The following is a 10,640-nucleotide window of genomic DNA, read 5'->3' as shown; positions in this document are numbered from 1 at the left end:
TTCCAAAAGTGGTTAAGCCAGAAGTCCTTCACAATTCTGCTTCCTAAGGGGATTAAATGATTCTTATGATTTGCATCACTCCAAATACTACAGCATAACTACAGAGAACTTTCTTTAATGTCACTGATGGAATCTTACCACAAGTCAGGTCTAGTTCCTTTCCTTGATTGCTGCACTTATAACCAAGACAACATTTTTACTATGCAAGCCAAGGAATCATCTAGTATCTAGTGTATTCTACCAGATTCTTAATAAGATAAATATGACACATCCCTCCATCTGACCAGTGGAAATGTTTCATGAGCATCTCCTTGGGAGGTACAGTACAATAAGGGTTTGGCAAAGCTTAAGGAAAAAGCTCCATAATTCTTAATGGATAATTTGGTCGGCACATTGGCTAGGTCAATATTATTGTAAAATTTAATCCATTATTATGAGTTGTTTCTAACATCATACTGCAGAATTTTTTTGTTTTACTCATTAAAATCTAACACAGAACATACAACAGCCTCAAACATTGTTAATTTGTGAAATTTTTATGATAATACAGTGCTGTACTTGTCTCATATACAGTAGTACGGATTGCACCACACTGGCAACTACTGTACAGTATATCATTACTTCCAGGTGCTGTGTGTCCCCCGGTGGCTTACACAAATAATATCAATACCTGTAACGATGGAATTGATAAATAAATATGTATGTATGTCTGTCTGTCTGTCTGTCTGTCTGTCTGTCTGTCTGTATGGTCAATTTTTTGATTAAGAAGATTAGTAAGGGCTGGGTCACTGCCTCATGACCGGAACAATGTGGACACCTGCTGTCCTCTAGAGACTTGATCTCACTGTCCTCTACTGTATATATTAGCCTTGTCAAGTATTACTCCTTAGTCTGTCCTCACCCCTGAAGATGTGAATTACACGAAAGTGCTTGGGAACTTCGTGTTTTCTTGTTTCCTTGTGGTTATCAGCATATACAGTACTTGGATCACGCGCACCTACAGTGATTTATATATATATATATATATATATATATATATATATATATATATATATATATATATATATATATATATATATATACTGTATATATATCATACAAGTCCACAATGGAAACGTGAATAAGATAAATCTTGATAAAATCACACAAGAAAAAGGGAAACAATGGAGCACCTTAGCTTTTGTCTTTATTGAATACATCTTCAAAGCAACTGAATTTACAGGGACTGTGAGAGGCTTATATATACAATGAGTGACCTTACATAACATGAGGTCAGGTCAATAAGATGGGATCCAATAATCCACACACCACCCCTACCACAAATGAAAGGAGAGCTTATAAAAAATGGGTGACATAACAACAGGTCAGGTCAATAACATGAGACCCACTAATCATCTACCCTACAGCCACCTTAAATGCTTTCAAAGCAAGTCTGATCAGGGAAATTAATTCTATAAACCTTAGTGATGGTCAGTACAAAACTGATATGTTACACAAATATATTTGTCAGTGGCCCACTGCCCTATTAAGTGAATTTAACTCAGTTGAACTTTGTTGAATATATCAGTGTTCTTGTTTTAAAGTAGTTGAATGTATTATGTGCCAAATGATACTGTAACACAGGCATGGCCAACCTGTGGCTCGAATCATGTCTTTGTGCGACCCACACAGTTTATGGCCAGTAAAGCAAAATTTATTAAAAGAATAATCTTAACACACAATTCATTACTGTTTCATCACCTAAGAGTAAGTAACTATGAAAATGTAACAATAAAACAAGTATAAATAATCAAAAATATTAACATTTTAACCTGTGTGAGTTTACAGGTGGAGGTCACAGGGGTCAAAGGTAAAGGTCACTTCCTTGTTGACAGACTGTCTCTCTCCATAGTACCTCTTCCTTCATGCCTGGCTGTCTGTTCTATCTATTTATTCTTGTCTGAGTGGATGTACCCAAAGGTTGTTTCATTGTAGTTCCTCATGCATCAAGATTAACATAGACATTATTCTGGTGGGTGTGTCTCATAAGCAAGAAAAATGATGTAGCTGTTGGAAAAATCAACATATTCACAGACAGCTTCACTCATGCCAAGAAACATTAACATATTACTGTACTTCAAAAATTTATTATGATGAATTTGTTTCATAAATGGGAAAAAGACCGATTGCAAACTGAAAATATCGTAAGGTGTTCATGACGATAAACTGTTTTACTGTACGTGCTAATACAATGTTAACATTACTTTTGGGTTAGGTAGGATATAAATTTTGGTGGGTTGGCCCCCAGAAAAATACCTAAATCGTTATGCGGACCATGACTGAGGAAAGGTTGCTCATGCCTGCTGTAACATACCTGGGCACCTTCTGTGTTGAAAGAACCATTCGTTCCCTTGCCAGACGTGTTTTGTGACATTTTGTAAATTGACTTCTTTGACACTCCTTCCCCGTCTACCAGGCACTGTATGTGTTGTTGCCACTGCCAGGTATCGGTAGCCACCTGCAGGCAAGATGTCTTTAATTCATTGAGATTAAGACCCGAGTGCATCACGAGCCCGGGGAGCCAGTCAAGGGAGAGTGAGTTCTGGAGCATGAGCCCTGCCGTGGGTCCAGAGTGTAGCCGCTTGGCATTTGTTTTGAATACCAGTGGTGTAAGCCTGGTATATTCATCCTGACATATGTGCTAATTATTATTGTGTACATTATTGTAGATTGATTATCAGGAATATAACTGTCCCAGGTTGAGTATTGAGACCATAAATATTACTATCACCAGTCTCAGAGTTTGTTATGTGTGTGGGTGAACCAGCTGTACTCATAGTTGATATCTGCTGGTATATTTTTCCCTGTAATCAAGTAATAACATGGTGCTCTAAGTAATACCATCACTCTGTACTATTGACGAGTGTTAAGAGTGACCATCACTTTAGTATCATTGGTGTGTAATAATACCATAAGGTGATAAGTATTGACTGTTTTAACTGATAATTGAAGATCTATTTTTGCTACTTACTGTATAAAGTACGATCTATTGGTCAGTTCTATTTTGTGTGTTACAGTAACGTACTCAGTAAGTGTAACTAAGTTTTGTATTTTGAGTGCAGGTTCGAAATATCACCATATTTACACTTGCATTTAATAAATAACTCTTCAGTATAATGTATCACCGCTCATTCCTTCTAATAATTGCCATCCCTGAAAATACACTTGATAACTCGCATGCCTAACCTCTTGTGCATACCACACTACCAATTCAATCGAGAGGTTCATTGTTGATGTGATATTCTAAAGAAAGCCTGGGTGGTGGCAGCTCTTAAGATGTGAGTGCAATAAATACAGTACACGAATGTGAAGAATAGACAAGGATGTGGTTCTCCCAGGATAACTCATAGAACAGATTATAACTACGTATAACACCATCCATCATCACTACATATAACACCATCCATCATCACTACATATAACAACATCCACCATCACTACATATAACACCATCCATCATCACTACATATAACAACATCCATCATCACTACATATAACACCACCCATCATCACTACATATAACAACATCCACCATCACTACATATAACACCATCCATCATCACTACATATACACCATCCATCATCACTACATATAACACCATCCATCATCACCACATATAACACCACCCATCATCACACATATAACACATCCATCATCACTACATATAACATCATCCATCATCACTACATATAACACCATCCATCATCACTACATATAACACCACCCATCACTACATATAACACTACCCATACATATAACACCATCCATACATATAACACCAATCTATCATCACTACATATGACACCATCCATCATCATCATATATAACACCACCCATCATCACTTCACATATACCACCACCCATCATCACTACATATAACACCACCCATCATCACTACATATAACACTAACCATCATCACTACATATAACATCCATCATCACTACATATAACATCATCCATCATCACTGCATATAACACCATCCATCATCACTGCATATAACACCATCCATCATCACTGCATATAACACCATCCATCATCACTACATATAACACCATTCATCATCACTACATATAACACCATTCATCATCACTACATATAACACTACCCATCATCACTACATATTACACCATCCATCATCACTACATATAACACCATTCATCATCACTACATATAACACCATCCATCATCACTACATATAACACCACCCATCATCACTACATATGACACCATCCATCATCACTATATAACACCACCCATCATCAATACATATAACACCACCCATCATCACCATCCATCTATCACCACATACATAACACACCCATCATCACTACATATAACACCATCCATCATCACACATATAACACCATCATCAACACAACATCCATCATCACTACATATAACATCATTCATCATCACTACACATAACACCATCCATCATCACTACATATAACACCACCCATCATCACTACATATAACAACATCCATCATCACTACATATAACACCACCCATCATCACTACATATAACAACATCCACCATCACTACATATAACACCATCCATCATCACTACATATAACACCACCCATCATCACTACATATAACAACATCCATCATCACTACATATACAGTGATCCCTCGGTTAACGAGCGCCTCGGTTTACGAGGTTTCGGTTAACGAGTTACCTCCCAAAAGATTCTTAACTTCGGTTAACGAGCAATCCCTCGGTTAACGAGTTTCTTACGAGCCGACCTCAACATGTTTTCGCTTGCACTTGGCGGTCAACCAGCTGTAGTATTAGTCCGCCAATACAGTAATTGGTTCTAGGGCTTAAATTCCTTACTATTTTAGTAAATATCGGGAAGTTTACATTATTTAATAAATTTAAAAGTTTAATATTAAATTTTTTAGTAATTTTAACAATTATTGAACATAATTGAAGGTAAAGTCACTAGTTTTATGCTCGCCATCCAGCCATTTAACACACCAAACAAACGTTAGTCTCTCTCTGTTTTCAGTGGAGGTAACATCTTGTTTGAGACTCTCTTCAACTAAACGCTTTTTTTTTCTGTGTTTCCAAGCAAATTATTGGTCATTTTGAAATTTATTTTACATATTGACAATATATAGCACAGTGCAATGTTATTTTAAAGAAAATATTCTTTATTTACAGCTAGTTTAACTTTAAAAATCACGTGTTGACATTGTTTGAATCCAGCATGGGGCCTAAGAGATCAAGAAAAGCGATTTCAATCCAAACCAAGCAGGAAATTATAAAAAAAACATGAACAAGGCATTAGAACAAATGCGCTATGCAAAGAATATGGCATGTCGACATCAACTGTGTCGACAATTCTTGCACAGAAAGACAAATTTAAAGAAGTGAAAGTGAGAGACAAATCTACCAGAGTGTTTAAAAGTAGATCCCTAATTGCAGAAACTGAGAGGTTACTTCTCATCTGGATTAGGGAAAAACAGATGAAAGGTGATTCAGTTTCTACTGAATTCATTTGTGAAAGAGCCAGGGAGATTTACGAACATTTAAAGACAGATCAACCTGGTTCTTCAGGCACAGAATTTGAAGATTTTCGGGCCAGCAAAGGCTGGTTCGAAAAATTTAAGAAAAGAAGTGACATTTTCAGTGTTGTTAGGCATGGTGAAGCTGCTAGTGCTGATAAGGAAGGGGCAGCAAAGTTTTTAGTGGAATTTAAAGAACTGATGGAAGAAGAAAATTATCTTCCACAGCAAGTGTTCAATGTGGATGAAACTGGGCTGTTCTGGAAAAAGATGCCCAAAAGAACATTCATCACCAGAGATGAAGCCTCTTTACCTGGGCATAAACCCATGAAAGACCATCTCACTCTATTGCTTGGTGCCAATGCTTCAGGGGATTTCCGACTGAAGCCTATGCTTGTCTACCACTCTGAAAACCCCAGGGTGTTCAAGCAACAGAAAGTAGTAAGAGCAAAGCTTGGAGTTTATTGGAAGTCCAACCGTAAGGCATGGGTGACAAGACAGCTCTTTAATGAATGGGCTGTTGATGTGTTTTGCCCTTCTGTCAAGAGCTACCTAACCACCAATAAACTCCCTTTAAAGGCTCTTCTCCTCATGGATAATGCTCCTGGTCATGACCCTGAACTTGCCAGAGCTTTGGAGTATCAATTAGACTTTGTGAAAGTGTTGTTTTTGCCTCCCAACACTACATCAATCATACAGCCAATGGACCAGAATGTGATAAGCAACTTCAAGAAGTTGTACATGAAGAAAATGTTTAGGAGGTGTCATCAGGCAACTTCTAATGATCCTGAACTAACACTGAAACAGTTCTGGAAGACAAAATTCAACATCCTGGAGGCTGTAAAATTGATTGTGTCATCATGGCAAGAAGTCTCCACTACATCCCCCAATTCTTCATGGAAGGCTCTGTGGCCATCAGTCGTCCTTGATTTTGAGGGATTTCAGGATGACACAGAGTTGGACCAGGAGATTGTGTCCATTGGTCAGTCATTGGGCCTTGAAGTGGAAGAGGATGATGTCAAAGAGCTTGTGATGTCTCATGAGGAGGAACTTACTCCTGACGACTTGAAGCAACTGGATGAGATGTTAGAGACTGACAATGGTGAGGAGGAAATTGAAAGTGATGACCATATGTCAACTAAAGAGTTGAAAGATGTGATGTACCACTGGGAGAAATTCAGGGAACTAGCTTCAAGGCACCCAGATGTGGAAAAACTGAACTAACTTTGTGTCATGTTGAGGACTCAATGGTCTCCTTCTTTAAACATAAGTTAATGGTGAGGAGGAGAGATGCCCTACAGACCACAATTGACACTTTCTTCAATAAAAGGCAGAGGGAACAAGATGCTATCCCTCAGCCTTCCACTTCAAGAAGGAGAGAGGATGTTCATGGTGGAGAATCTGTCAGTCCAGAGGCTCCTGACATTTTCTTGGAAGGTGACTCACCTTCCAAGAAGCAGTAAAATGCTTCTCCTCCACCTACACTTCCTTCTCATCTCCCTTCTCCTCCTCCACCTCCCACTTCAAATTCACATCAGTATCATCACCTCAAGGTAAGTGTCAATTTCTAACATTTTTGTTGAATTTAGGCAATTTTCGGTGAGCTGGACCCAATTACCCAAAAACCCATTGAAACAATGGTTTCGGTTAATGAGATTTTCGGTTAACGAGCAACCTGCTGGAGCGGATTATGCTCGTTAACCGAGGGACCACTGTAACATCATCCATCATCATTACATATAACACTATCCATCATCACTACATATAACACCATCCATCATCACTACAGATAGGTAAAGTAATTTCCGAGATTCTCGTGCGGATACACAAACAAATAAACAAACAGACAGACAGACTTCTTTGTTTTATATATATGTATATATATAGATTAGCCAAGCAGTGGGAGAATTGTTTTTACGTCATAGTCATGTGCGCGAATCAGCTCGAGTGTTTATGTGACGTAATACTCGAGCACCAATGAGCGTAACTTTCGATTCCCGATCAGTTTCAAGATGGATACTGTGTGTGAAGGGTGTACATTGGCTGACTGGCGGGTTATTCACCGTGTTTTGGAGAATGATGGAGCAGCCATTGATATTTTTAGGGCTCATGGTGTTATTGCATCATCTGTAAAGTGTCCTAATTGAGGTGTATAAGCATCTCAAGGGGCGCTACTCAGTCGAGTGTCCTTACTTGGAGCTGGCGGACGCTCACCCCACAAGGGGTCACAGCTCAAGATTGAAGAAGCCGCAGGTCCAGAAAACTGTGAGGACAAACTGTTTCGGAGTGAGGGTTGTAAACTCTTGGAACAATCTGCCAGAAAGTGTTGTGACGGCATCGAGTGTGAGCTGTTTCAAGACAAGACTTGAACAACACTGGAGCGGGTTCAGGTACATTCAGGAGCCGGTGCATGCCCAGTACTTGCGAACAGTGCGTAACAGAGACGTGACCGATTGCTCAAGCGGCTAACGAGCCGATCAGTGGTAAAGAGGATAAAAGTAAAAGTAAGTAAAAGTCAGTATCGTGCAGAACGCTATACATGGTACTGTAATGATCCCTGGTGACATTTACCAAATAGTGACCCTTAAAATTACCTAACCTAACCTCCTAACCGGGGTTCCGCCTCTGGATCCTCTGGTATATTTAAGTCAATTGCGAGGAAAATATCACTGAAGAAGTGTCTTAACATTGTCAAAACCATCGTAAAAACACATTGCACAATAAAAAATCCATGGTGTCCACTTATAAAATTTTACCGAAAATAAACGGTAAATTTGCATTAGTACACACAACTGTGTTAGAAAGTCAAAACTATGTTTTTCTAGTGTGTTTTTGTGTGTTTTAATTGGTTTTGACCTTCAATTCCGTCGGAAATTGCCCGTGTTTTAGTTATCAGGGGGTTTTGGGTGGGGCGTTTTCCGACAAAAATTATGGCTAAGCAAATACAAAATACACAAAAATACACTAGAAAAATGTAAACCTGACTTGACCTGACCTGACATAACCTAACAAACTCTCACCATATGATGGAATCATTTATTTCTTACCTTAGTTCCTTTGAAATCACTGACAGTGTACGATCACCGTCTCTTCTTTGTCTTGGGGATAAGGGACGAGTTACCACAATGCCACATATGTTGTCTTGACTCTTAACGATATTCACATTCGTTCTTGCAGTTAGGACACTTTACTGAGGTCGGGAAAACACCATGAAATCGAAAAAATTATATAGCTTGTTCGTTTTTTTCCTTAAAACTCACAATCAGCTCCACATAACTGAAGTGACACCCATTGCAGACTTCCATGGTCGGAAATGAATTTGAATTTCAAAATATGAGACCCAAAATAAAAATCGAATTTGATTGGGTAAATTTGTTTAGACCAAATATGACCTTTATTTCTGTCGGAAATTGACCGTTTTTTCATCGCTTTTTTTTCGTGGGACGTTTTTCGAAATAAAAATAATGGCTAAGCGAATAAAAAATACACAAAACCACACTAGAAAAACAAAAACCTAACCTAAGGTAAGAAATAGGTGATTCCATCATCTGGTGAGTCAGTTAGGTTAGGTTAGGTTTTTGTTTTTCTAGTGTGTTTTTGTGTATTTTTTTATTTGCTTAGCCATTAATTTTATTTCGAAAAACGTCCCACGAAAAAAAAGCGATGAAAAAAAGGCCAATTTCCGACAGAAGTAAAGGTCATATTTGGTCTAAACACACAAATACACTAGTAAAATATAGTTCTGATTTCCTAACAGATGGGGACGTGGAAGTGGAAATTTACCTTTGATTGGGCCAAAAATACCGCAAATCAAACCACAAATCATTTTAATTAGTGGCAAAAAAAAACCAAAAACGCTTTTGATTGGCTGCGTGATGTGTACGGGGACCCATGAGTGTGACGATTGATGAAGAAGACAGCAGTGTGGGAGGTGAGGTAAGCCATAATGGCGTTAGATTAATGGAAGAAAACCGAGGAAGACATTGGATACACTATCTCCGTTATTATACATTTCCGACGGTAATGTAATAGATGAAAATTATCTTATAATTAGACGTCTTTTTCGAATATGATAATAGATTTGGGGTAGGTAAGTTGTGTGAACAAATGCAAAAATATCAAATAAACACTAAAACAAATAAGTCGTTGGCAGGACAGTCGTCAATATTAACCAGATGTTAAATATCTAGCTTACACGTAATTTGCGCCACAAAATGACATTGACGAAAATTGTCTTGTAATTGTCAAAATTACCGAGATTCATTTACTTGCAACCCCTTTACCTCACATATACCTAAGGTTAACGAAACTTTACAAAGACATATAAACCGAAACATCTTTATTTCAAACTAAATGTTTTACTGTAAATGAAAGTAAGTGTTTTAAAGTACTTGCGGGAGGTGCAGGTGGAGGAGGGTAAAGTGGAGTTGGTGAACAGGTTATTGTTGTGGTCAGGCGGCAGACAGCCCTTAGTATTATCCGGGAGAGTAACTATTCCTCACGCGCCGCCAGAGTATAGTTATTTGTTATATTAAATGACTAATTAAAATAAAAATAAATAAAAATATGAATCAATAGAGTACAATATTGTGTCATTTTAAATTTCTCAGACAATAAGCACAGCAAACTCATTTTGCTAGATGTTAACGATTACTAAAGTGGTGCACATTTGTCTGGTTCCCGTCGCTCACTAAACAAGCAAGTGGTATGCAAGGTAGGTAGATACCTACCTTGAGTGGTATGTGCCAGTAGAATAGAAAACCGCTTGGGCGGCCGGTCGCGTCTCTGTTACACTCTGTTGGCAAGTACTGGACATGCAGTGCCATGCACTTGCTCCTGAAAGTTTCTGAACCAGACATGGGGTCAGTTATGAATTGAATTGGAATTAATTTTTTTTTTTTTACTTTTATCCTCTTCGCCACTGATCGGCTTGTTAGCCGCCCGGGCGATCGGTCACGTCTCTTTTCCTTTATATTCTTCACCAAAAGGTCGGCTCGCTAGCCGCCCGGGCGATCAGTCACGTCTCTTTTCCTTTATATTCTTCACCAAAAGGTCGGCTCGCTAGCCGCCCGGGCGATCGGTCAC

General features: G+C 38.5%; 1 protein-coding gene across 3 annotated transcripts in view; it reads right to left on the bottom strand.

Annotated features, from left to right (window-relative positions):
* The window catches only part of LOC121862425, a 97,740-nt gene extending 87,714 nt beyond the window's left edge, over nucleotides 1–10,026 (bottom strand). For 2 of the 3 annotated variants that reach the window (XM_042360710.1, XM_042360715.1), the window contains exon 1: nucleotides 8,603–8,955. The gene's annotated coding sequence lies outside the window, so the exon portion shown is untranslated. Of the gene's footprint in view, nucleotides 1–8,602; nucleotides 8,956–9,946 lie in introns of those variants that run through there. The other variant, XM_042360713.1, reaches the window with a different exon arrangement.
* Nucleotides 10,027–10,640: the final 614 nt, after the last annotated feature.

This window comes from Homarus americanus, unplaced genomic scaffold (genome assembly GCF_018991925.1).
Source record: "Homarus americanus isolate GMGI-L3 unplaced genomic scaffold, GMGI_Hamer_2.0 scaffold31037, whole genome shotgun sequence".
NCBI lineage: Eukaryota > Metazoa > Arthropoda > Malacostraca > Decapoda > Nephropidae > Homarus > Homarus americanus.
The sequence above is the reverse complement of the archived record's forward strand: the minus strand, read 5'-3'. Positions and strand labels throughout refer to the sequence as shown.